Source organism: Curcuma longa, chromosome 17, assembly GCF_044706935.1.
Source record: "Curcuma longa cultivar G26 ecotype Majalengka, Jawa Barat chromosome 17, ITB_CL_G26_1.1, whole genome shotgun sequence".
In the NCBI taxonomy this organism is placed as follows: domain Eukaryota; kingdom Viridiplantae; phylum Streptophyta; class Magnoliopsida; order Zingiberales; family Zingiberaceae; genus Curcuma; species Curcuma longa.
The window spans coordinates 8,296,102-8,324,032 of record NC_133877.1 but is presented as its reverse complement, the minus strand read 5'-3'; the positions used below and the strand labels follow the sequence as shown (position 1 = coordinate 8,324,032).

General features: G+C 45.4%; 2 pseudogenes; one reads left to right on the top strand and one right to left on the bottom strand.

The window, feature by feature from the left end:
- Positions 1-646: 646 nt before the first annotated feature.
- Positions 647-2,368, bottom strand: LOC141848338 (photosystem II CP47 reaction center protein-like; annotated as a pseudogene).
- Positions 2,369-27,213: 24,845 nt separating this feature from the next.
- Positions 27,214-27,931, top strand: part of LOC141848337 (putative mitochondrial protein AtMg01110) — a 1,050-nt pseudogene continuing 332 nt past the window's right edge.

The following is a 27,931-nucleotide window of genomic DNA, read 5'->3' as shown; positions in this document are numbered from 1 at the left end:
TGATAAGTCGAGTCACAGAGCACCCTAGAGTCTAACTAGCACTCAAATTGCTTCCTCTTATTGCCAATTGCAAAGTGCGAAAAGAGAATCAGAACTGTGCTTTTCAGGGACTCGGGAAAGGGTCTTTAAGCTTTAAGCTTCGTGCTGTGAAGCATTTTCTTATTCTCTTTAAAGCCACTCTATAAGCTTTTCGTTGCATTTGAGGGCAATCGAAAAGATAAGATGACAAGTATCAAGATTCAGTCTCTCTTTGAGCACTAAAGAAAACACAGAAAAGTGCCATGCTTCTATTTTCATATTCTCTTTGAGCACGAAAAAGAGGAGAGGAAGAGGGTAGCGGGAGATCCAACCTTAAACGTTGAGTACGGGACTCACATCTAACTAAACCAGACGAAAGCTAATACGGCATTACGCAGCTCCCGTACGGTCGGATTTAGCCCACTTACAGGAGGGGGTGCCTGCTTATAAATGAAAGTAGTCCTCTTGGAATGAACTTAGACCCCATGAGACCTAAGGGACCTCGGGAGGGAGAAATGGAAGAACTAGTGACGAACCAGCTACATCAATCTTCAAACCCTACCGAATGAGCTCAGCCTTCGTGGTGCGGCCTACCGATGACTCTTTGGACAGCCCGATGACAACTCATTTATTGACAGTCACTCGAATGGCTCCCGTGAAGAGCTTTCTTTGTAGTTTCTTCCACAGTTCCTATAGCAAGATCAGAGTGAATGGGGCGAGTGATAACGACGCGCAAGATCTTTCGTAGTTTCGTAGGCGCAGCTAAACGACATTCACTATTTTGCAGCGGATAGAAGCAGCAGTCTAACATGGAAAGAGTTCTCTCTGCTTTCGACTGAGGTAGCGCGATGTGCAGGATCCCCTTTTCTAGGCCTTACGCAGAATCAAAGTGAGTACGACAGAGAATGTGCGATATAACGCGGAAAGAAGCGCTGCGTTGAGTATGTGATCGAGTAGCTCACGATCTCTTGGTAGAAGCCGAGTAATCAAACCAGCAATCGAATCCCATGCTAATCTCTCTTTCCTTGCCCTGTGTGAATGAGCAAAGCATGCAATTAGCACTGGTAGAGCGGGGAGGTACTTGCCAGAAAGAAAGAGAGGGGAGCCTGGGGTTAAAGAGAGTGGAAAAACACTGAAAGAGAAGACGACAAAAAGGGGACGAAATGCGATAGCGACGAGGCCCATTAATATACATTGGCGATAGTGACGTGGCTATCCGATGGGGCCTTCTCCTTCCGTCTGATTGCAAAGTAGCCCGATCTAATTCACCTAATTGGGCACGTCTAGCATATTTGATAACGGTCACTGGATCACTATAACTGACTCCTTCGCCACCATAGAACTCAACAGTGAGACGTTCAACACATTCAGCTCTACTAAAAGGAAGATCAGCTCTACATCCACCAAAACCACCGGAAATGTATGAAAATAAGTAGGCAGACGACGGGATATAAAGAAAGCTAGCGTCCTTCTTGATCTCTAAAGAGAGGGTGCCCTAACCATCCAACTGCTATTCCATCCCCGTTATCCATCGACCGAGCTATGAATCATCCCCCTTTTGCCGGATTATGACCGATGTAATCATAATAAGCTCATTATTCGGGAATTGGCTTGGCCTCTTCGCTATCTTGATTGCTTCAAGTATCCTTGATACCACTGATCACGAGTGGGACCAACGATTGGAGGTGAACCATACGACATAGTTCCAGCAAGAACGAAAGCTGCAACAAAAAGAGCAGCAAGACTACTGGAAAGCACAGTTTCCATATTGCCCATACGCAATCCTTTGTATAGACGTTGAGGCGGGCGGACACTAAGATGGAATAAGCCCGCTAATATGCCCAATGTACCCGGAGCAAGAGGGAATTCCTCCGGGAATCAAAGGATCAATGCCTTCCGCGCCCCATGGTGGACATAGAGGTCGTACTTTTCCGGTTAGTCCAAAAGGATCGGACACCAAAGCTCTTATTCGAAGTTCCTAAGATCTTAGGCAAATCGAAAGAGCCCGTACGTTCATCGCATAATCTTTCTAGGTCCCAATAGACCCAATGCCAGATAGCTGCCAAGAAGCAGAAAGCAGAAAAGACTGCCCCAGCCAGACCAAAGACCTGGCACTTATTGATTATAGTTCCCGACTCCAACCACCCCATTCATTGGTTATCCCTAAACGACTAATGAAGGGTATAACGAACTGTCTCCACATTGGATCGAGAGCGGGGTGAGAGGGAACCGCTAATTCGTATAAAGCCATCGAACTGGCCCAACCAGCAACTAGGGCAGTATGCATTATCTGGACCGTCGACCGATCATTCAATACGAGAGTCTGAAGACGATACCAAGGCAAAGCCATTCCAATAGCCCTTGATCAATAAATCAAACGTCACACTATGTCACTTTCTTTTATCGCATTGGAATTATAAAACACTATACTATATACCAGTCGATTATATCTGATAAAAGGTGAATCTTGATTCCGTTCCATTGAAAATAAGGGATCAATTCAGTTCGTAAGAAGAAGGAGAAGCGGATCACCCGAAGAGTACCAATACGCAATGGGAGGCTGACTCCTACTTTAGGGAAACTAATACATAGGATACTTGTTTCTAATTCATTATTACGTTAGTTAAATTCTCTCTTTATTTATTTTCTCTGACTCTATAAACCTTTCAATCTATGTATTCATATCTATATATATATTCTACAATAAAGAGAATCAAATAAGGGATCAAGATGAGAAAGCCATTGTTACGTTTCCATATTATCGCGAAGTATAGTACTCAATTTGCTCTTTGCCCGCCACCAAAGATAATAGTTCCAAAACTTTTTCGGAATCCCGTCGTTGCACTCGGCCCTTATAGTCGGCCCTTGCCTTCCTGCTGGCTTGGTAACTGTACCCCGTAGATCTCTTATTTAGTTGGTTGGTCTGTCTCTGTCTCTCGACTCAAAGGTTAGTAGGTCAATCAAGATCGGGAATATGAGATGTGGCTTGACTTTCGCTTCGATAGTTAATGGCTAAACCTTTATCTCCCCTTCCGCTTCGGTCTCGGTTACTGTGATAAAGAAACCTTCCCTCTTGTCTTTCCGGGTCTTAAACGACTCTAAAGAGAGTGAGTGACCAACGAAGAAAGAACTCGCGGGCTTTCTAGAGGCCTTTTAGACAAAAAGAAAGATCGAGAAGACGTCACCGCGTCATTATCATTCGCCCCTTCAGTAGTGCTTCTTCCCCGCTCTGGACAGTCATAATAAAACAGAGTAGCATTAGAAAGGTGCGAAGCCTTGAAGCAAGAACTCTTAAGGACGGGAGTGAATGCACCATGTTCAGATGGGGCACGAAGGCTAAAAGAAGAAGTAAGGTGAAAAAGACCACTTATTTATGTGTTGACCACCGCCGCCCAACTTGCAAGGACCCACCCACGACCGCGCCTTGCCCCTCTGCTCGTTCCAGTCAAAGTCGAGACGAGAAGAGGCCTCCTCCTGTGACATAGGAATGGAACCCATGCCATTGAAGTACTTCTTTCTTATTCATCCCAGATACATGGCTTAACAACCATCCCCGGGCCCGGCTCAACATTCTTGGAAAACAATCTCTTCTAGGCTTTTCAATGACTTGGCCATTCAATCTTGTGAACTAATCGAGACCGAAATAGGATAAGGAGATACGAACGGAGAGGAATAACCAATCGATGAAAGAACATGAAACCATTCTGTTTCAATAGAGGTACGGGAAAGGGTTGGGGGCAATGAAGTAGGTGAAGTGGTTGGATTTTGCGAGCTGTTCCAACTGGATGTGATTCCAAGAGCCGAACGAGAATGAATACCACACTGAAGAGTCAAGACCGGGCTCCCTAATAGAATGTTTAACCGATCCATTCCGGATCGTTGGTACAGAAGTTGTAACATGGGAAAACCACGGAAAACACGACTTATTTGAATAACCCGGTGACCTACCAATTGTAGAAGTAGGATCTTTGGCAAGCAATAAGCACTTAAATAATACAAATCGAGTGTACCAGATTCTTTCTCATTTCGAGGAAAAGGTGAGGGAGGAAAGGGAAACAACGGAGGGATCCGAATCGGACCTAAATGGGAATGACATGAAAAGTGTTTTTCAAAACCTATCATTAAGGGCGTTACGACGATATACGAAAGGAATGACAAAAAACTCGTGATTGGTGTGGAGGGGAAGATCTGCTTATGAAATAGTTCAAGAAAGAGTCGTCTCATTTCCCGTTCTTTCGAATTCATTCACTTCTAGGCAGGTTCTGAACGCCGCGTCACCTACTTCATCTTCTGTAGAGTTTCCCCCGACCGGTTAAATTGGTTTTTTTTATTCGATCCCGAAGCATCTCTAGGGTTGCCCTGCCTTTGGCAACCTGGGCTTCCTACTTCTCCAAGTTTTCGTGGAATGTTTCACCGTAATTCCATAATTAACAAATATTATCTAGATGCTGGATTACCGGTTTTCTATCTGTCCTTTGCTATCAAGAAGCAGGAATTGCGGGATGCTAAAGAGAATGCTGCTGCTGCATCTGAGTTCGCATGTGCCTCGGGAGAACCACTACATATAAATATGCCTCTATGCCATTAACTTCGCATCTCGAAAGAAAAAAATCTAGAGAAAGAGAAATCCCCTTTTAAACGAAAAGCGCTACGCCCCTCCTTGCCTAAGAGTTCTTGCTTCCTTAATAAATTACCTGCTGCTCTCATTGCTGCTTTCCACTAAGGGTCTGAAAGAGTTGGATAAAGTTTCACTCTCGATGGCAAGGCTGGGGGAAGATCGAAACTTCTAAGAGGTGAACCTGTTTCCGGATTCCTTCTAGCGCTTAAGGTGCGTAGCGGATTGACTAAGAGATGGGGCGGTGTTGGGATACCTTTGAATATGACTCTTAGTATAGAAAGGAAGAGGTTGGGGCTTCTCTCTAGATAGTGAGTGGTCGAAACTTTGGGATCTAATTCCATATCGACAAGCATATCAACAAGTCGGCCCTTTCGCCTAAGCCCACAAGAAATGACGTAAGTAGTAGTGCGGGCAAGAAAAGGCTTCTTTTTCGGCTCCCATCCCCCGAACTGTCTCACGAAGAGACGAATTCGTCGTTCATTGCTTTTAAGATTGATCCCTGATCTTTAATTGGAAAAATCGTATGTGCCCGGATAAAAATCCGTAGTGGATAAGGACCAAGGATGATTGTTAGGCGTCGCGGAAGGAGTAGCGAGTAGGAGCTGTGCCCTCGATTGGGCTGTGTGTGAAATGCTGGACACGTAATTACCACAACAATGATTCTACGTAGTTTTGGCAGGTGTGAAGGCAGTTATAGCAAGTGTGCCGGTATTGTTAAGCCGGCGCAAGGTGAGACTGGGGTCAAGGGTGGTACTAAATTGAGTCCCGATTCTAAAGTCATTGCTACTTCAGCGACAGCAGACTAGTCTTGATGACCAGAATTGTCCGCAAGGTGAAAAGGTAACTATGGAATTGCTCCTATTACAAATCCCGTGCCCAATCTCAGATCTACGAATACCGGGTTGTTGTTTGCAAGAATACGCTCTTTGGCTTGGCTCTTTGAAGGACGTTAATCAGAAGGTGCATCGAAAGCCCTGATAGAAGGAATTGAATCAATAGTCTCAGGGGCATGCCCAGAAAAAACAGCGGATGGTGCAGTCAGTGAAGAAGAATCATCCGCATCGAATGGGACATCTTTCCTTAGCTTGTTTCATACCCCCCTCCCATGCGAAAGGCTCAGGAAGGAGGCGGTATCGTATAATAAGAGAATGGCTCTTCGTAGGACACACAACTACCTCCTTCATAGATAGACTTGTACTAGTCACCTCAACCTCCATAAGACAGTTAACTGAAAAGAGGGATCAAGCAGAGATATAACCTGAATCACCCCCCTACCTCCTTCTTGCTTGCTTGCTACTATCATCGTATTATGAGACAAACTGGGTTGCATTGGTAGCTATGCTTAGTGGTGACATACTTTTTCGTTTTTCAACGGAATCTCATCCCAAACAGTTGTGGCGGAACACGCCACTTAATTTCAAACGCCAAAGAAGTATATGGCGTAAAACAAGACTTCAGTCCCACTCACCATAAAAGTGTGTCTTTTTAAGACCCGAAGTCTTCTCTGCTCCCAGGGGAGCAAGGGATAGGGCCAGGACGAGGACCAATAAAGCAGATGAAATAGAATCAAGCAAGCGCCGTCGGACGGGAGAGGAGCGATGAGAGATCAAGGCGAGGGAAATCTGGTCACCGGGGTAGGATATAGTCAGTGTGCCGCTTTAGGCTGGCTAACTTGAATCTGCTATCTTTAGACTAAGCTTCATCTTTTGGCTAGATACATCTATAGAATAGATATTATTAAATTCTTTACTCTCCCCACGATCTTCCTTCTTAGCTTAGTAGCAGCCGTGGAAGTTAAAGTAGTTATAGCAGAATAAGATAGAAGATGACCAATCGCACCTCATCCCATCTAGATTGGTGGCGACTCGGATCGGATGGCATATGATTAAAGAGCGCAGGAGAGAAAGTGAGCCTTGGCTTTGGCTACGACTATGCTCTTAAAAGCAGATAGAATCAAAGGCAGTGTGAGAGATCCATCCCATTGTCTTTCTTCTTTGCTACTTTATTTTATAGAATATTTTACTAGACCTTGATGCCTTACGAATGACCTGAAATACCTTAGCAGGGGAGGTTGGGTTAAGGATACATAAAGGAAGTCAAGCATAAAAGGTAAAGTAAATAGTGCGGGTTAGCCTTTCAGCGGACGATAGCAGAGAGGGAGAGGTCGATAAATTTGAAAAGGGCTATATGCTGCCAAGCAGCTACATCACAGCAGCAGAAGCTTATTGATTGAATTGAGTCCAGTCTGCTGGAAAGGCTTGAGTGGCCTAGTATTGATTCAAGCCTCAGAAGCTCATCTTAAGCAAGAAAATGAGAATGAAGAGCAATTGGTGATTTCGTGCTTATAATAAAGGAGTTCCCAACGGAATAAGCATCAAGGCCGGTCGCTAGAGCTGCAACTCAATATTTCGCACCGGAAGAGAGAGCAGACTCCTTTCATAAACTGTTCGTAGCGCTTTGGAGTAGGAGCTGAAGCAGATCGAAGGACTACTACGTCAGCTGGCATTTAGAGTGGCGTAGGCCGAGTCGACTAGGTTCCTTCGACGGAGCCCGCTTATATTTTCATATTCATTCTTTTAGTTCCTTTACGCAGCTTAAATTTATCTTTCCGAGGGGAATAAAGAGTCTAATAACTATAGTCAGATGTGATTTCGGATCCAAGCTTATAAGTTAGAGCCATGGACCTAGCTTAATGAGCAGAAGACGCGGAGTCAGAGCCCCCTATTCGCTACAGCAGCGACGAAATGGCATGCCTGGATCGGAGAACGGAGCCGTCTGGGGCAAGTGCAAATCTTATGAGAGTAGTCTTCGATCGACTTTTCATCTTTCTATTCCGTAAGTAAAGCAATCCTCTTATACGGAGTGAAGGTTCAGGCTTAAAAGGTTACTGGCGCAATGCCAGTAAGCGAGGAATTGGAAATCCTGATTTGAGTTCCATCATCCTTCATCAGCGACTAGTCTCTGTCTTAGTTTAGTGGTCGAATAGTCTTTCCTTAAGTCCGGGATTAAGAAGTCAAATAAATCCTTTCACTGGAATTTCTGAACAAGCTTAGGCTTTCGCTTTAGCGAAGCCGTTGCTTGTTCTGTAGCGGTAGCTTTCAAAATTGCGTAGCCCTTGCTTGTTGGAGGCGAAGCCGTTGCTTGTTCACAACGGCTTTCGCGCTAGCGCCTCTATTATAAAGCGTTGCTTGTTGCAGGAGTTTTCTTGCTCAATTGAAGGATTCGATCCAGCCGCTCCCCTACGCCTACGGAATTTATAATCTCTGTCCACTGTCCTTGTCAATTCCAAGATTTGCTGGCGCCAGAGACGCCGCCAAAGATGAAGAGAGGCGTCTCTGGCTTTCATAGCTTTTAAATTCTCTTCTAGCCGCTGGAGTTGTTCCTTTGCAGTTTTGATGAGATTCTCCTGCTCACGGAGGCGCCCGAGCTCGCGTAGGCGCTGTAAGCGTTCCCGTGCCTCCGAAAACACATGATAGTTTTTTATTCGGAGGGACCAGCTTCGTGCGCAGGAGGAGCTGCTATAGCTTTTGAGAGGGTCGTTCTCTAAATTCAACCAGATCTCCTCTTGGGAGACCTCGCCCTCGACCGACAAGGAAGGCCGTAGTGACAATATCACCTAGAGGAGGCTGGTACAACCACTCTACTATCCATCCTTTCAAATAAGGGTAAGCTGCTTAATGTGGAAGGGCCCGCAACTTCCAGGGGCGCATTCACAGAAACCAGTGGGAGCTTTTTTGACCTATGGTGGAACCATTATTCAAAAAAGGTTCAACTGCGTTTAACAACTCGTCTATGAAAAGAATTAAAGAAAGAAAAACTTCGCCACGTCGCGATGCAGGTCGTGCCCAAAAATATAAGTACGTTGGATTAGTCGTAAATTGCTACGCAGAGGAGATAAATAGCCCCAAAGGCTATTGTAGACTAATCCGATCGACTCTGCTATGCAATTTATATTCAACCCTGTATATATATTGGGAAAGATCTGCCCGGTCGAAGCCTATGGTCGTATATCTCCCAAATACTACATCTTAGGTCGATCCCCGAAGAGAACTACTTACTATATTTTTGGCTCAGGTACACCCCGTATATATATTAAGTTCGTAATACCAGTAATTTGCTGCAAGAATTGACTATATTTGTAGGGCCCAAAAATATAGGTCTTTTATCTTATGCTAAAGGGTTTGTTTTCGTCTGGAACTTATCAGTCACCCCTTGGAGCTACGGGCATCGCTTAGTGCTTATACGAGCACCGGAAAGGCAAGCACGTCGTTACTCTCTTCCCTGGAACAACAGAAATGAAATGCACGGTGTCCTTCTCTTGAACGGAAAGGCAACTCCACTTCGCCACGTCACTTTCGTTCGTCCCTTGATCTAGTTCGGGGCGGGATAGGCCATTCTACAAAACTACGAAAGATCTTTTCTTACCGAAGAGTAAAGTAAGCAAGTCCATGTTAGAGCCCTACTCTTGTTGGGCAAGAGTACGAGATAGGCCTGAGTCCGGTTCAATTCCAGTCCGAACCGGAGTAGGAAGTTCGGGTAGATTAATCAATATCTTGACCCGCACCAGTTGATAGGCTAAAGTTTAATCCTGACCTGTACGAGTCCGAACCTTCTGATTCCGTTCTTTCCTGGAGTGGGCCATCCCTCTCCTTATCTTATAGTCGAGCCCAACTACACCGCTCCGTGGGCGTCGCTCATCCCTTGAATTGTAGCTCCGGGCCTTTAACTGATTCACTGGGCTTTGAATTCACGACTGTTCGGAATGAGTGAACGACTGTTGCTTGAGGTGAGGGCCGAGACTCAATGAAACACGTCTACGCTCCCACTTAGCTCGAACCTTTCATTTCAGTGCCCTCCTGTCTTATCTTATACCCGTGCATATGAGCTATTCTTGTTATTGATTGCTAGCTATCGTCCTACGACTCCGACTCTTGCTTGGTATGAGACACTCTCTGCTGTTGCTCGTCCCGAATCTTCCTATCCCTCTCCAGAACCAGAACTCAAAGAGGGTGAAGGCTAACGAATCAGATTATTCAGATTGCCTCTACCCGCAACAGAGCTAACGAGAGCCTTAACAACCGGTTACGATTATAAGTTCTTTGTCTTCCATTCACTCTTTGTCTTTAGTCGCTTCGCTCATATCTTGATCTCGGGTAAGCCACTCTTTATCTCTGGCTCCTAGCAGTCAGTCTTCCGCCGCTCTATACGAGTCCGGAGCTTTCCTCTGCTCTGTCAAAAAGCACTTGTTTTCTTTAGGCTTGCACATTCTAGTCCCGATCTCTGGTCTCCACTTAGCGCTGTCGCAGGTCGTGCCCAAAAATATAAGCCAAAAGATTAGTCTACGATAGCCCCAAAGGCTATTTCTCTCCCCAATATATATACAGGGGTAGCAGAGGTACTTATATTATATACAGGCGGATTATAACTTAATATTATGAATGTAGGGCCAAAGGGGCTATTTATCTCCTTTGGCGTACTTATATTTTTGGGCACGACTTTGCTGAGGGCTGAGTAGATCTTTCCCAGTCCCAGTATACGTTTTGAATGTACTTATATTTTTGGGCACGACTACGGTATGCATCGGAATTTATATTTATTTTAGGCAAAGGCAAAACCACAATCCAGATCCAGGAAGCGAAAGTGAGGACTTGATATAGACCTGTGTGAGGAGCTTCACTTGGCCCTTTCCCTCTTCCTTAATGGGTTTAGTAGTCCTCTTCCTTTCCCTCTCTTCTGTTCCTTTCTGAGCCCTCTGTTTTCCTGGGCTCTATTCCTCTTCCCTGCTGCCTTCTTGTTCTCCTGGGCTGTTGAGGTAGCCTCCAGTGCAGGTATGCGTTAGAGTGTCAAGTTCATACAATTCAAGCAACTACTTCAAATATAGTGCGTCAATGTGGCAGATTCATACAGTTATGCTCCCTTGCCCAACTACGCAACCCTTCAAGCTGGGCTCATCCCAGTCCTTTTCCCTATCATAGGTAGGGTAGGTTGGGTCGACTTCCGGTAGGAATTTATATTTATTTTAGGCCAGTTTAACTCGCTCCTCGGTAGCAACTACAACTAGTCATAGCCAGCACCTAATAAAGACTCCCTTCTGCATCAAAGGAAGGTCCCAATAGTTCCCTGATTCTGCGCTTGAGCTTGATTGACTTCTCTCAGGCTCCGCACCTTACCCGGTCGAACTCCGAATGAATGAAGCCAGGCCAGAGCTGTTCAAGTGAAGAACCAAAAGCTCCCGAGTTAGAGATTATTGTAGTCACGATAGTTCGTTCGTTCGAGCCTTATGAGTCGGCGAACCTCTCCTATCCCATCTCTTAGTCACTCGAGTGAGCTGAACAAATTTAGCTTTGCAGGGCAGTTCCGGATGAGTCTTCCCACCAAGACCACTAATTCGAACCCATTCTGAGTAGATCCGTGATTTGTGATTGGTCCGGAGAGGTCTCTCCCACACCCCGGTCTGAGGCTCCCTTGTCGATGAGATGATTGTGCGGATCAAAGAAAGGAAAGGACGGATGAGTGGGCGAATGAGTGCAACGAAGGAGCGAACGAAATCGCAGACTGAACTAGGGAAGGTCTCGGAGAGGAAAGGTTCGTGAACAGGAGACGACGGGACCTATTTTCTTTCCCTCCGTAGCACTGAGCCAATTAGAGTCTGATTGATCAGTGATTCCGAACCTTTCTATTATAAGAAGAACTTCTTGCATTCAAAACTACGAAAGATCTTCTCTGACTGGGCTCGGCTGATCTACTTGCCTAAAATAAATATAAATTCCGCACCTGCACCTCTGATTTAGGAGGATGGGACCCCTGCTCCGGATTCAAGAGCTGCGGGTGAGGAAGGAAGGAGCTATGCGATGCATCGGAATTCTCTTCCATCTGCTACCGGGCACCAAGCCGAGGAGAAAGACTCCACACTGCCACGGGAAACCTACTTCGTTCAGGGCCCCTGTCTCAGTTCCGATTAGCGACCCTTATTATCCTATCTATATAGAAAGGAAGCGAAGCTGAAGCAGATAAGATCACAAGTCTTCTGTGAGCCCTCTCTCTCTTTCTTTTACTAGTGCTCATATCCTTGAAAGAACTAAGAGTAATGACAAGGGCTCTTTATGACTTTGACAAGGGGAAGAGAATATGCTGCTTTACTTTAGCGATTGCCACTGGGACAAGACAGATTCAAGGTGGCCAGAGACTGAGGCACTAGTAGTAGAGTAGTAGGAGACTGACCCAGCTTAGACTAAGCTTTCTGAAGGTCACTCAGCGGATTATCACGTCGTTCCACTCGTTTCGTACGCTACTCTTCATCCATCTATCTATGCTTTGCTGAGAAAGATACTAGAAAGCGGATCTCTCTCTCCCCGAAGTGGAGAATGGGAATCCGGGCCTCCTTAGTCTCCTCTGCCCTAAGAAGCGCTATTCAGTGGTTAATATTGATTGCTCAGTGGCACTCGGTCAGTAGTCTGAACTGTAGTGAATGGGACGGTGTGCTTTAGCGCTCTAGCTCGGTCCCCACACCCATGATCTCGGCAGATTGATTCTACTCTGCTCTGAGATCGAGCCAGACCCGGGCACCATTTCCTCCAACCAACTAATCTTTCTTCGACTGAGCAGGGACGGAGATGAGGAGTCGAGCCAGACTGCGACTGAGCTTCCCTTCGCAGACGAGAATCTTCCCAATTTACTATATTTTTGGCGCATGCCCTCCCGACTTATGTGGTCTTGCTCCCGCAATTTACTTTTATATTAGGTCATTCGCACCGAAGAAAAAAGTCAATTGTTTGTGAGAGCTCCGATTCCCTGAGCGTTTGGTTTGTTCAATCGCGAAATAAAGAAAGAAAATTCTTTGAAAAAATAAAATAAAATAAAGAAATTATTAGCCAACGCAGCCAACGCAACGGTTCTTTGTAGCTAGGCAGCTATAGGCTTGACCTCTCTTTGCTTTCAATTCGGTTCTTTTCCGTTTCTTTCATTCACAAATGCATATATAGATAGAAGTGTAAAGAAGGACTAGGTGGGCTAGAAAGAAGGAAAGAAAGACGGATTGGGAAAGAAGACTGACTATAGGTCGGATGAGATGTCGGCTCGCTCCTTTTCCTACTTTGTCTCTTTCCGGTTGAGCTTTCCTAATACGAGTGGGCTCCTCGATCAGTCGGATGCTTTATTGTCTCGTTTTAACACTTTCTTTATAAAGAACACTCTGCGTGATGAGCACTCTGCGTGAAATTGTCAAGTTCAGAACTCCTCCCCTCTCATTGATCCCCAGGAAGCCTGATAAGAAAGGCAACCGACCTCGAGTTGGGCCTGATAAGAGAGGCAGCTGACCCCGGCCAATTGCAGCTAAGCGGAATGCGGCAGCTAGAAGCGAAATCAGTCTTTTATCGCTCCTGTTCAGTCGCTCCTTGCCCAACTTTTCCTACTTGCATTTGACTGAGCAGTTCGTTTTTCGCTCATTTGGCAGTTCCCTTTGAGACTAGGTATTCATAGTAAATAATCTTACTCACCAATTTATATTTATTTTAGGGGGCGCAGTAGGAGACCAGAACAATCTACTATGGAGTGAGGGGAGCAGGGAAAGAAGACTTTATCTCCAGCCTCTAAGACCAGAAGACTACTGCTATGCGATCAAAGTACTCGACCCGCAGCCCATTGGTAGAGCCCAGAGGAGTGAATCGGACCATCCGCCTCATCGCATCTGGCTAAGCCTTCATCATGCAGTCGGATCCTTATTTCCCCGTCCCAATCACTAGGAAGCGGTTACCAGGCCGGCCTAGTTGCCAGAGCTTGGACTAGCTACAATACCTATGCTTGTCATGAGTTGAGGGACTAGGACTAGCAACTATTCGGCTATTGGTGTTAGGCATGGGATGTGAGAGGTGGGAATCCGTAGTGGATGGGCATGACGAGAGGGAGGGACGAGAGTGACGTAGAGGATCAGGCACCGAAGCAGCGCGATTCAAGTAGTCTCGTGAAAAGACCCCGGCCCAAGTCGCTCTTCATCTACTACCGCTCCAGCTCTCATAGTAGGAAAGGAATGAATGAGTACGCTATTGCGCCCCCATGAGGTTAGGAAAGAGGGACTCCGCATTTGAATACACTGGTCGGTAGAGAAGGAGCGAACGAGAGTGACGCAAGAGAAGCCTTCTATCGAGCTCTACGGACTACTTGATAGGGATAGGCGTGACGCTAGGTTCGCGAAGAAGGACCCGGCATAGGAATCCTTGATCAGTGGGAAGGAAGCATAGGAGGAGCGCTCTAGTATTCGGCTATCATCTAATCGGCTAATGGTCTAATCAGTCGTCGGAACTTATATTATAGCAGATTAGTCGTAAATAGCCCCTTTGGCTATTTATCTGCCCAATATTATAGTAAGGGGTAGCAGAGGTACTTATATTATATACAGGCGGATTAGTCTACTTAGTCGTAAATAGCCCCTTTGGCTATTTACGACTAAGTAGAATAAACCATCTTACTAAAATAGAAAGACCTCTGCTATAACTTACTGGTTTGGGAAGCCCCTATTGAGTCGAAAATAGACCCAAAGGCTATTTATATGCCCCAAAAATATAGTAAGTTGTGGCAGAGGTACTTATCTTATATTTAGTAGGATTAGTCTACTTAGTCGTAAATAGCCCCAAAGGCTATTTCTTCTACTCAGCATAGCTGAGGTCTTTATATTATATACAGGCAGATTAGAACTTAACTTAATGTTATGGGGGGCCTTTGGTGCTATTTACTTCTTGGGGCTATTTATCTCCTTAGCCAAAGGGTCTATTTTCGACTCAAAGAGGCGTAGCAGAGGTACTTATCTTATATTATATACAGTTAGAACTTAACTTAATATTATGGGGGGCCTTTGGGGCTATTTATCTTCTTGGGGCTATTTATCTTCTTGGGGCTATTTATCTCCTTTACAGTAAATTCGGCCCTTACTATATATTTGGCGTTAGGACTACCGGCCCATTCATATCTGTCTCACCCGTGCTTCTCCACGAGGACCGGATAGGCACTCGTTCTCACTCCCTCGCTTCTTGGGCAAAATCTGACTTTCCCAATCTCGACCGTGACCGGAGTAAACTAATCCATTGCTTGCCTGACGCCGCCGCACTTCGCTTAGCAAGATGGGAACAGTTTTCCTATGGTTTGTAATTTTCCGCTTCGCTTCAATTGAAATATATAGTAAGGGCCGCTTCGCTCCAATTGGCTGTCGGTTCGACTTCGCTACTTCGCATTTATTCTATCTCTAGATTATGTAAAAGAGCTTTCTTCGCTTCTCGGCTCTTGATCGACTTCGCTTTCTTGCCAAGGATTCTCTACTTCGCATTCTCCTTCGACAAAGCTTCTTTCTCGACTTCGCTTCCGGTCTGGCTGGATGAATGAATTCGACTTGTTATATTATAGTATAGTAAGGCGTTCGACTTATTATTATATTAGGGGCGGCCCTCTCCTTAATCAGTCGAGCCTATCAGGGGATACCCTCTCCAGGTTATAGGCGCGTGACAGAGCTTGAGCTTCTCCCTATACTGGGAGAGCTTCTCCGGCATAGCTGCTTTTCTTTTCTCCACATTCCTTAGCCTCGTCACCGACTCGTCTTTCCTCAACTCTCCTAAGACTAGAATGATCATTGGCATGCTAAGGTCAGATTGGCATGCATTTGACTAGAACTCCCCGGCCGAGCTTCTATTGGACCGGCTCCAGTCGCTCCCCTAGCATCTTTCTTCTCAGAACGGTAGTTATAGTGACCTTCTTATTCTATTATAATAAAGTAAAGTAAGTAGCATGTTTATCCGAATAGACGTGGCATAAGAGCACCACTACTGGGGCCTTCTCAGTCGCACCTTTCATTCATCAAGCTCTTTGAGGAGGAGGTGGAGGTCCTCATTCTATCTGCTTCCCTGGGAGTAAGAAGTCCTTATAATAGTTCTTCGTCAAGCGGTGGGCTTTCGGACCGGAATCGAACCCGCAGTCTTGTCTTCAGGTCATGAGCCTTCAGAGTTTACCCATTACGGAACCCCGCTTCTGAGCCATTCTTTCTCTCTGTCCTTCTTCTACCATCAATAGAATAGTCCTTATATTGCTAAAAAGAGTCCTCAGCAAGCAAGCTATCTACGCTCTCCCGACCTCTCATCCCCGACCTCCACTCTGACTAGCCGAGCCTGATTAACCAACTTCGAAGCGAGCGCAACTACTTTCTTCATATATAAAGAGAAAGTAATGAATCGGCTAAAGGAAAGGAATTCAACTGAGCTTGCCAAAGCTGACGAACCCATGTCGCAGTCCCGACCGCGTAGTGGGGAGAATTCAACCTCCGACTGCTCATCTTGAACGGAACGGAACGAGCTCCCTGATCACTAGTCAGCCACTATTGGTATTGAATTGACTGAAGTCAGCCACTAGCCACCACTCCACTATTGGTATTGATTGGCATGCAAGAGAATCAGCTTGAGCAAGATCAATAATACAGAAAAATCCAAGGTTATCAACATCTATCCTATCTGAGACTCGAGGAAGCATTTCTTATCCGGTAGGAGGAGGCTAGGAAGCTCTCTTCGGGAAGCTATCTATCTTCTGGAGGTACCCCAGCCCAGTACGAGCAATCTCCGCCTATCAATAGAGGAGGCTATTTCCCCGGAGTGCAAGATGAGGACCCGACTGCCCCACTAGGCAAACTGACCGGTTCACTCTCTTCGAAGACCGGTTCTCCTCGCCAAATATATAGTAAGGGCCTTTCAGAGACTATTAGATTCGCTTGTGTTAAGCATATAGCAAAGTGTCTCTTTGAGTGCTGCTTTCATTCCTTTGAATAGGCAACCGCGGCTAGCTATATTATAGAACAATTATGGCATGGCATCCGGCACAGAGTTGAGCGCGCACCAAGAAAGCAAGCTTCTTTTCGTTTCGATCTACTAATCTTGGGAAAGAGAATAGGTCCCATTTTTCCCATTACTTGAGGTTAAGCAGAGCATCGAGAGCACTTGGCCCAGCAATGGTAAGTCACTCGTCCCAGTGAGGAAAGCGTAGTCGAGGAGCCCACCGAAGAAAGCTTCGCCGACCGATATCCCCGCACCTCAGACTTGATCTGTCCTCGGAGAGCAGACTAATAGGACGGCGCCCAGACCCAGGGACTGTCTTCTAACCTCACTCCCAAAGAATTCAATCTAGCCAGAGCTCCGCCAGGCGCTGTTCATCGGAATTTATATTTATTTTAGGGCCGCTCCAACTTATATTATAGTAAGGCGATAAGCGCATGACATTCGTGAGAAGAATAATGATGCTATTGACATTCGTGAGAAGAAAGAGATTGAACCACGGCCGGCAAATATAGTAAGTTGAGGAAGTGCGCTTAACTAACACGAGCACCCGTGGCACTCTTCAATAGCGGTAAGTAAGATTCAGCGGTGGGCCATGGAACCCACGGTCTCGGCAGAGCCAGAGAGATCGATCTCAAGAACAAGGGCATTCTCGCAAACCAATTTCACTTATCAGATCAGAGCTAAGAGAGATTCAATTCAAAGGTAGGCGGAGCATCACTTCCTTTAATGAAGCGGTGGGCGGGCAAGTAAGGTGCGAACGATCAGCTATTGAAGTGGGTGCCTAAGCGAACCTAAGATTAGAAAGTCAAGGAAAGGGGCGGAGCGGTCTCGGAATGCTTTCAAGTAGCCGGACTCACGTTCAGAAAGGATAGGGCTCTTGCTATCTCCGCCATGCCATATCAGATCAGGATGGGGCTCTTGCTATCTCTGCCATTTTAGTGTTAGGGCGTACGCTATCTCCGCCATGTGGCAGGAGGCGGGTCTGGGTACTCAGCTATCGGAGGTCTGCTCCCTTCAGTCGAATCATTCAGTATTCGGAATTTATATTTATTTAGGGGAGGGCTGGCTACGGTGAGCCAATCAAGTAATCTAAGCCGATATAGCTGTTCCAGTAGTCCCGCTCTTCGAGTTCTTAAATTCTGATAATTCAGTCTCATATAAGTGCTCAACCAGTCCCGCTCTACAAAGAGGTCAAATTTGATAAAAAAGTAATCGAATATATATGGAAAAGCAGTACTTTTGTTAAATTTGAAGGTTCGGGCATGCAACTCTGAAAAGAATCAGAGGACCGCCTATTCCGAGCGGCGACTAATCATCTGAAGCCAGCCGTTAAGATCAGACCACCCTCTCGACACTTGTATATAAGCATTTCTAGTGAAAGTAGGAGACCTATAAGATAAGCTAAGCATTTCTATCGAAAGATCTCACATCTCAGCAAAGTCGTGCCCAAAAATATAAGTACATTCTTCACTACGAGTAGAAAGATCTGCAGCAAATTACTGGTATTACGAACTTAATATATATACGAGGTGTACCTGAGCCAAAAATCTAGTAAAAGGAGATAAATAGCCCCAAAGGCATAGACTAACTGTATATAATATAAGATAAGTACCTCTGCTACGCAGAGGCATATAAATAGCCTTTGGGGCTATTTACGACTAATCCGAAACTCTTTCCTAACTTTAAAACAATAGGGTTATATTATATACAGGCGAAGATTTTATACTCGGAATTTATATTTATTTTAGGGGGCTAGCTATAGCTTGAAACCTCTGACTTAGACTCAGGGAGGCACTCATTTAATGACAGGTGCCCCCTATGAAGAATCTTCGGACTAGTAGTGAAAGGGCTTACGCAAGGGAAGCAAAAAAACAAGACCCCACGCCAGTCTCCCACGCATATTCACACAGCATTCCCTTCGCCAGGCAACAACTTCTAAATCATTCCCATCGCTAGCAGAGACAACTTACTAGATTTTTGGCTCATTGAACCTGCTTTGAACCCTCTAGCCCGACAATTGCCTACGCCTATGGTAGAAAGAATAGAAAGCATGGAATTGAACCAGCACTTCCCAGTAAGAAAGAGCCTCGTCAAGAGCCTAACAATACAATAGTACACAGTCCAAATGAGCCTGACGCATATTCAACAAAGAATCTTCCTGTCGTCCTCCTTAGATTGAAAGAACCTAGCGCTCTGGCTCACAGCTCTGAGCCGCAGACTTCCCTCCCTTATCAGACGTCGTCAGCTCTCTGGTGGGCTCTTCCTTCTGATAGATAGCATAGCCTGCCCCCTTATCGAAGTTAATTGTAGATAGCTGCCCCTTACGCCTATCGAAGTTCATTGCCCGGCTACTCACTAAGCAGATCTGATACAAATTCCCTAACCGACTCCCTCCTTTCTAACTAAGTTTTTGCCTAACCGACTCTCTTCTAATTCTAAGTTTACTGTTGAATCACATGCATATTCTCCCTCTTAAGGATTACCCCTTACGACGACTGTTCTCTCTATTACGACTGTTCTCTCTTGATTATGCAGTAGTGGGACAGGAATTGAAACATCAAACTCGATGCCTTACGATAGTGGGACTGGAATTGAAACTGAACTCGCCAGGGTAGGCCAATGCTCTCAATCAAGGCAAGGCACAGGTAGAGACATCAAAAGCCTGTATACGACACCTCCCGTGCTCGATCATTGGAAAAAATAGCTCTAACACCTGTGGACCTATCGCTCATCCATTATAGTGCTCTGCCAGACCTCATTATAGTGCTCTGCTAGACCTCGGTTCAAGGGTTCGGATACGCTTCCTTCCCCCACGGACCTCTCGCTCTTCCGCTTGTGCTCTGAACTGCTTCCCTATGCTCCGGTAACTTATAGCCATTGCCACTCAATGTAATCAAATCCTGTATCACACAGCTGCAGCTCCGTAACATACCTCTCTGCAGGACTCGCTCTTTGCCTCTTTTAGCCAAGACTCATTCCCTTTGCTCTTTTAGCAGTCCCATTCGATAAAGCCTAGCAGTCCCATTCGATAAAGCCTAGAAAGCCTTCCTTGTCAAACAAAACAACAACAGATTTAGATCAGATCTTTGAGAAAGAGAGAGAACTTCTACGTTAACGCTCTATTATAAATTCGATTCTCTATCTTCTCTCAGAGCAGAGTCGTTATAGTTCTGTCGTTCGCACTTCCTATCGTCACAGGTCCCACGCTCGCGTAAACCATCTACTCTTCCCCACCCCCATCTCACGGATAAAAAAGCATAGGCGAATAACAAACTATGGGAGGCACCCTCCGGGGACAGGCTTGAATTGTAAGCTATCGTAGACCCAGTAGGCGCTCTTGTAAAGCTAATGAGGGGGAAAGAAAGGAAGGGCAGCAGAATTAGCGAAAAAAGAACTTATTCTCTGCTGCGCTCAGCAGCTCCTTTAGTCTCACTCGTAACAGCAAAGAATTCATGCTTGCAGGATGAAAAGAGATACTCAATTAATAAGCAACGAGTCATCTGCTCTCAGATACTCGCGAAAGAAGGCATAGTCGATTCGATAGTCGCTCTAGCCACCGCTTCAACCACCTGTCAGTCAACTACCACCGCTTCAACCACCTGTCAACTATATCATTCGCGTAATGAATGCTTCTTGTCTCCTAGAAACCGGCCTTCGTACTTCCATTCCAAGTAATTCTAGGCTCAGTCCTCACTCCCACCCATACCTAGAGCTAGAGATCCGACTCCTATCAAAGAGTTGAGACACGTGCCTTTCCACCCGACTCCTTGAGACACCTTGACTTTCCACCACCCTTTGATGTAGGGGCTGGTGGTTCCCGGACAGTAATATTCACCGTCCTCTCGCAACGGATATCGACCGACTCGTGATTTTGATTTCGATTCCAGTCATCTTTGTTGAATGAAGAGAGAAGCGAAGTCGAGAGATAGAGTAATAGGAATCGCTAACGATAGTCATTAAAGGATTTATCGTCGACTCTTATAAAGAGGGAAGGCCTTCTTCAACCTATTGGCTATTCGACAGTTCGAAAGCGAAGGAAGACTCAGAACGAGCGAGGAATGAGCGAACGAACGAATCTTTATCCCAAGAAACCTGCTACGAAAGGCATACGACTACGAAAGGAAAGAAGGAAGAACTCATATAGAGAGTATAGAAGTCAAATTCACTCTACTAGTAGAGAAAGAGCCCAGCTGCCGTTCGCTCGTTCGACTTCGCTTTTGCTTTTCTTGCCATGGAGAACGCCGCACTCCACTTCGTTCCGTTTGTCTCATTCGACAAAGCAAGAGCTCCTTCGCAACTTCCGAAAGCATTCCCTTTCTCGAGATCCTTCTATTGAGTGAGAAAGACTGATGAAGTCGACTACGCAACATGAACTCGCGGGTCAGTTCTCGCTCTACTCTACTTCTATTTAATATCATATGAGAGCCTCACTCGCTCCTTATATCAATCTCAGTGGTCAAATCCATGTGGTTGAGTTGCTCTTCTCTACATGGTTTAGTGGTCAAAGTTATCGTAGCCGGAGCCTATCTAAGAAGCCGGAGTACCGAGAAGGGAATCGAACCCGTGTCTTCAACATTCAAAGACTATCCTGAATGAGAGCAGTGAAATGATGCTGAGAGAAAGTAGAGGCTTGACAGGAATGGGGCGAACTTGACTTAGACCCGGAACGAGCAGGCGCAAGTGGGCCCAGGCTTAGTAGGCGAAAGAGGAGCGAAGATAGTGCTTGATCCAATAGCGGCTCTAATAATGGAAGCGACCCTTACTATATATTTCTGCGGCATCACATGGATAATTCCAAAGGCAACTCAGCCATCATAATTAATGAAGAAAGATGGATATGAAAGATGGGCCGGTCAATCATCGGTGGGAGATAGCATAAAGTCAAGGCTACTTTCACTTCGAAGACGGGACGCAGAACTTGAACTTTAACTTCGATTCGTGGCTGGACGCATGGAAAGGTCTGAGGAACCCTGCCCTTCCTACCTAGGCCTACGCTTCGGATTCTCCCTTCCCCCTTTAGCAGAGCCAGAGCCCACGGGTCCTATTAAAGAAAGCTCTCGTGTTCCGCTGCCGAGTGAGAGGTCCTCTCGAGTATCCGCTATTCTTGGTCACGAGTGGAGGGCTCCGTCTAATCACTGCCTAGCACTTGAACACAGGTCAAGATCTCTACTCCTCATTCTGCTCTCATAGCGTAGTCACTCAGAATGGTCGGTCCCTTCGCAGAGAATGCATCATCAGTCCTTCCTTCCTTCTTTTATCCATCTTTCTAAGAGAGGTCGGTTTTGGACCAGTCAAAGAAAGTAGGTTTGGGGGAATCCTCTGCTCGACTTCGCTTCAATGAGAGAGCAGTGAGCGAGACTGATTCTATTATTAATAGAGGTCAGATCCTAAGGTCAGATCTTAAAATTAGATGCGACCCAGATTCATGGCAGGGATGGAGAGAGCATGATCAACCATGTCTGTCTTGACCAACCATCTCTTTCATTATGGTCTAATCGTTCATTCCACTCGCTGGCTCCTTTCACGAAGTTGCACTCGCTCGACTTCGCTTCCACTCGCTGCTCGCTCCGCATCTTCGCTCCTCTTCCCTTGCCCTGCCCGAATTCAAGTTCGAGAACTCTCTCCTGTATTTAAAAGGGCCCTAAAGCTCAGAGCCTGCCCACCTTACTTCACACAGAGAAATGATATATGATATGTTCCGTATGTTCCGCCATACTATAATAAATCTCCTTTTCTTTCCCATATAGCAGGCCCATTCATTCCTTCTTACTGGAGATCCAAGAACTTCTCGTTCAGTATAGGGCTAGGACGCATAGTTCGGGACAGTTTGGACAGAGAAGAGAGAGGATTGATTGGACAGACAGCTTTCATCGACTTACGAGAACTGATGCTTATTAGCCCAACTTCCATAAACAACTATTATGATTCCTAGGACGACCTTCCCCGCACCAAAGAATATGAAATAGCCTTTCCGCCAGCAGATGCTCATCCACTTAATTCAGGATTGGTGGACCTCATCACCCTACCCCCTTCCCACCAGATTGGATTATAAAAGGCTTTCTCAGATTGGCACTCTGCGTCTATCTTGCTCGGGCACCTTTCTGCTGCTTATGCGTGGCTCCCAGGCCTCCTCCTAGTCCGCCTTCTCTACTCCACTCCTTAAAGAAGCAAGAAGTCCTGAAGAACTCAATCAGCTAATGAACCCGCTGATCCAGTTTCCACATCAGTTCTTAGAACTTAATAGTAGGCTTGAGCTCATCGGTACGGTACATTAAATAGCCCCTTTGGCCCTGCATTCATAATATAAGTTCTAATCCGCCTGTATATAATATAAGTTCCTCTGCATACAACTTACTAGATTTTTGGGCAGATAAATAGCCTTTGGGGCTATTTACGAAAGGAGATAAATAGCCCCAAAGGCGTAGACTTATCCGCCTGTATATAATATAAGTACCTCGGCTATGCAGAGTAGAGAAATAGCCTTTGGGGCTATTTACGACTAAAGGAGATAAATAGCCCCAAAGGCCCCCCATAATATTAAGTTAAGTTCTAACTGTATATAATATAAGATAAGTACCTCTGCTACGCAGAGGCATATAAATAGCCTTTGGGGCTATTTACGACTAAGCCTAAAATCAATATAAAGGAGATATTTACCTAAAATCAATATAAAGGAGATATTTACCTAAAATCAATCTAAAGGAGATAAATAGCCCCTTTGGCCCTACATTCATAATATTAAGTTCTAATCCGCCTGTATATAATATAAGTTCCTCTGCTACGCAGAGCAGATAAATAGCCAAAGGGGCTATTTACGACTAAGCCATACTATAATATAAGTTCAAATATATAGTAAGGGCCGACGCTATTCAACCCTGTATATATATTGGGATACGAAAGATCTGAATTTATATTTATTTTAGGGGCAAATTAAGGTATTACGAACTTAATATATATACGGGGTGTACCTGATATGATAGTTCTCTTTCCCTCTCCTTCGGCTAGGCCTTTCTTCGACGGCTTGGGAAAAGAACTTCACCACTCATGGTCTTCCTACTCCGATCTCGCTTCGGGTTTACCACTAGTTGGGCTAGCTTGCCTTCTGTCCTTTTCTGACTTTTTCCGCTTACTGGAAGTATAGATTGAAGCCCCTTGTAAGGGACTACGAGCAACTCGCACTAGCCGTAACAGCAACAGGAGCGAGGGCTGCCTCATCCGCTTCCTAGCCGGAAAAGAAGGACTTTCTTCAAGCCAGGAAGAGCAAGAGTACCGCCCGAGAAGAACGGAAAGAGAAAGAAGGATTGAAATCATGAACTCCTTTCCCTTTATTAGAAGTATAGTAGGAAAGCTTGACTGAACTAACGCTTTCTATACTATATAAGAGTTGCACCAGAAAGAGAGATTTTATCAAAGTCACCATCCCCTTATCCTAGCAGTCCAGTGACTAAGAAGGGGGCGGGGGAGGCAGTCTTCGAACTTGAGTATGGATCGTAATTGAGCGAAAGATCTGCTCATCGAAAAGTGGTCAACAAGCGAAGGTCTTGACCTGGAATGGAAGGATCGAATTCGAGCAATAAAATAAGAGATTGAAGAGTTGACTTTACGTTGAATACAGGAACTAGTACGTACACTTAGCATAGATGGAATGAACTATAATAGAAAAGACTCCGGCGGATTATCAATGCCCTTACTTAGGAGGTAGGCTATCGGTCATTATACTCGTCTTCTAAGCTCTGCTGCAGAAAAGAGCCGATTCTGACTCCCAATTCAAAAGAATTTTCAAAGCGCACTCTGGGGATGGTTGGTTTCGACATTCAACCCCTTGGCTCGGGTGCAGTTTGAGGAAAACTCCGTAGAGATTACTGCTGATCCATTTGTGAAAGCTCTTTTCCAACTAGTCCATCCCATTGAATTGAATGAAAGACTATCTCGACTCGACCCTTCCGTCTCTTTGCTTTCTATCTCTTACAGACAGAATAGATGAGAAGGTAGTCTTTCCTTAGATTGATAACCTTTTCCCTTGTAGTTTTCTTTCCATACAGAATAAATTCCTTTTTTGAGGAACTTATATTATAGTAGGGCTTTCTCGCTCAAAAAGAGCTCGGAACCTAGCCCGAGAGAGAAAAGCGTGCATTACGAGTACTGCCCAGATCTTCTCAATACAAGATCGAAAAGGAGGGGGTCTTTCTTCTCAAGTAGTAAAGAAGGCCCGGTCCTTCCCTAAATATTTTATTATAGAGCCTAGGTTGAATATTGGGGAGCTTTGACAACTTCCCAAACGCCCCACAGCTTAGAGGTCGGTGAGTTTAGAGACCTATAATACCCTTCTCACTAACCGTAGGTTCGAGCGAAGGCTACTTCAATAGATTCATAAAAATGAGCAGAACAGTGAGTACTAGTACAATTGTTATCCCATCAATGACCATAGCCCGAAGCAGACCTGGAAGCTGATCTGCGAGTGTGAACGATTAATATCGCCGCAAAAAGATTACGATTTCGATGGCTTCCTTTCCGGAAGGTGATTGGGATAAGGGTTTGATCGAGAGCTAGGGGATTCGGTTATTTAACCTAAGAGAAGAGATCCAGTTTACAGAGGAGATGCCAGGGGCGGTGGCTGTTCAAGGAAGTTTCTAAGGGGGAAGGTTTTCTTTTTTTATATTCGAGTTTGACCCCTTTCTTCGGAATTCATTCGAGTAGTAGCCATGGAATGGAAGGAGCTGCTTTCCCTGGCCGGAAAAAAGCGTAATCCGATGCCCTGCTTTCCTTATCCCTTAGTCCTCTCTCGCAAAAGCAATGGAAGTTGGAGCTAGTTTAGTTCTTTCATCGCCAAATTATAGTAAGGGGCCCTCGTCAACTTGAATTGGAATTGTGCAACTTTCCCTTTTCTCGGGATTGTTGGTCTTACAAAAAGTTCCCCTCGAAGACGGACATTTCAAGAGAAGAGATTAGAGTTATATTTTGAGGAAAGAGCCTCTTTTGGGCCGGTTCTTGTGAATAGGGCTCGATTCATGATCTTAGGTTTGAATGAAAGACAGGATACGAACGTAGGCGATTGGCTTGGGAGTCCCCGTCAAGCAAGCATTAGAGTCAAGGCACCAGTATCCTACATTTTTTATTTTTTTTTGCTCAAGAGCAAGGAAAACCTTGGCTGATCACCAGCTTTGAACTTTGAATCCGCTATTATCTTCAAGTGTCGGAGAGTGCAGCTCGAAGTCCTGCAAGTGATGTTATTGGTCGTAGGAAACCCCAGCTGATATGCCTTCGGGATAACCACACCTTCTGGTGACATCAACACGATCCCATCCCAATGCCATTCCCCTTTCGAATTCAAAGCTCCATCAAAGTACATGGTCCAAAAAAGTTTCTATACTCAATGTAAGTGTAAAATACTTTTTCATCCGGAAAATAATCCATCATGGGGCGGATGGTAAAAAAAAAGGTGACGTCCAAGGTGAAATAGCTTGTCCTAACATCGATTTCTAGCTGACATAAATGATCTCTGACAACAAGATTTGCTACCTAGCAATTCGGCCTGAAACAATCGAAGAGATACTTGAGCGCAAGAAGCCGGCATAGCCCTTTTCAAAATGAAAGAAAATACTGGTACTGAGGTTGTTAAAGCGGTAGAAATGAGAGTCAAATACCTTCCTTACTTTTACGAATCGCCCATCTAATAGCCCTTCGGCTTTTAACATTATTACCGGTTAACTACCGGGTATAGGTAGTTTACGGAAAAATGTTCTTATCGAAGAGCGGAAACTGAAAATACCGGAACTCCGTCGGCACTTCCTTCGTCATATGCTTAGTAAAAACAACTCTTTCTAGGATGCTACTTTTGTAAAGAGTGAGCGGTATTAGGAGTGTAGGGAATCTAGAAGCCCCACCCTCGTTGGGTGGGTGTGCAAAGTAAGGTGTTAAAATGCGGATACCGGCAATGTCTGGCCTGTAATAATAATCACATGGCTTTGTTTAGTAACTTTCTAGAGACTCTCACTCCGGTGCCTTGGCGCTCTGTGTTTGAACACAGAGGGCGGTTACGGCGGTTCCTGATAAGGATCGCTGTGGCCGTTACGGGTTACCTGTCTTTTGAAGAAGTTATTTGCTCGCTAGTTGTAGCGCGAAGAGTAGCTGCATTGGTGCGTAAGTCAGGCTTATTATTCACCTCTTTGTATCTCAAGCAGTGCGCTGTGCACCTACAGCAGTACTATGCGGGTTCTACAATTAGGGTAGGGAAGTCTGCGGTCAATGTCAGTCTAAGTAGACAAGGCATTCCATCTATTATACCGAGTCATCATCGACATTGCATTGCGCGTCGAGGTGATCGAGGTCACCATTTGGTGAGATTGTATTTGTCATGGTTTAGTCTGTGTAGGATTGTAAAGTTGGCAAAAAAGCCGTCCAAATCCACTTTCAGTTCGATCACTAGTTTCTCATTCAATACATCTCGTAGGGTTGCTGTCTATGGCGAATTAAAGAATGTGTGGAGCCGTTTGCAGCCTCTCTATATGCCTTGGTTGCCCACGATCCCGTTGATTACGGGACTATCGTGGGCAGATATAGAGTAGGGCCTGGAAAACTGTTCCTAACGATGACCGCCATTTCTGGAAGGCCCCGTCATATATATCTTCTATCTTCACTTCATTGAAGTACGAGATAGCAGCCTTCATCCGAGATCGGAAATTGGTTCATTGGGCAGCTCATGACTTCCATCCTGGGATGTTGTGGTCACAAAGGGTATTATATCCCTTAGACTATAGTTATACACGCAGGGTGATGGAGGACAGCTTGGAGTTCTACGTATCATATGTGGAACCCTTCTTAAATAAGGTCTATAGTCCTCTATGGGATCTTAAGCTGTCACCAGGTCGTCTATCGGGGGTCCTTTCTGGAGCCGGTAAACTGCGCTTGTTTGCAATAGGTAACTATGTGCAGCAGCGTTTGCTTTATCCTGTGCATGTCTGGGCTATGCGGGTGTTATCGCGCATACCCACTGATGGGACGTTCAAACAAGAACGCCCGATCCACAACCTTAGCTTAATAAGGCCTTCATATGTTCTGTCTATTGATTTGAAGGCGGCTACTGATATGTGGTCAGTCGACATCATCGCCACTGTTCTTCAGATGGCGTTGGGCAAGACTCTGGCGACATGCGTTGTTCAAGGGTGTCTTTCGTTGAACCACTTCTGGGTCAACAAACCGCTTGTTAAGAAAGCGCGACTCATTATGTTCATGACTGGTCAACCCTTGGGATACTACGGTTCTTGGGCGCTCTTCAGTTTCTCACACCATTATTTGGTGTGGTACGCGGTGCTACTAGCCTATCCAGGGAGTAAGGAGCCATTTCGAAAGTATGCCCTTCTCGGCGATGATATTGTAATCGCCGCCATACTAATATAAGTCGCGGTGGCTAAAGAGTACTGTCAGTTGCTAGACACCTTAGGTGTCCAAGTGTCGTTAGATAAATCGATAGAATCGACTACTGGCACTATTG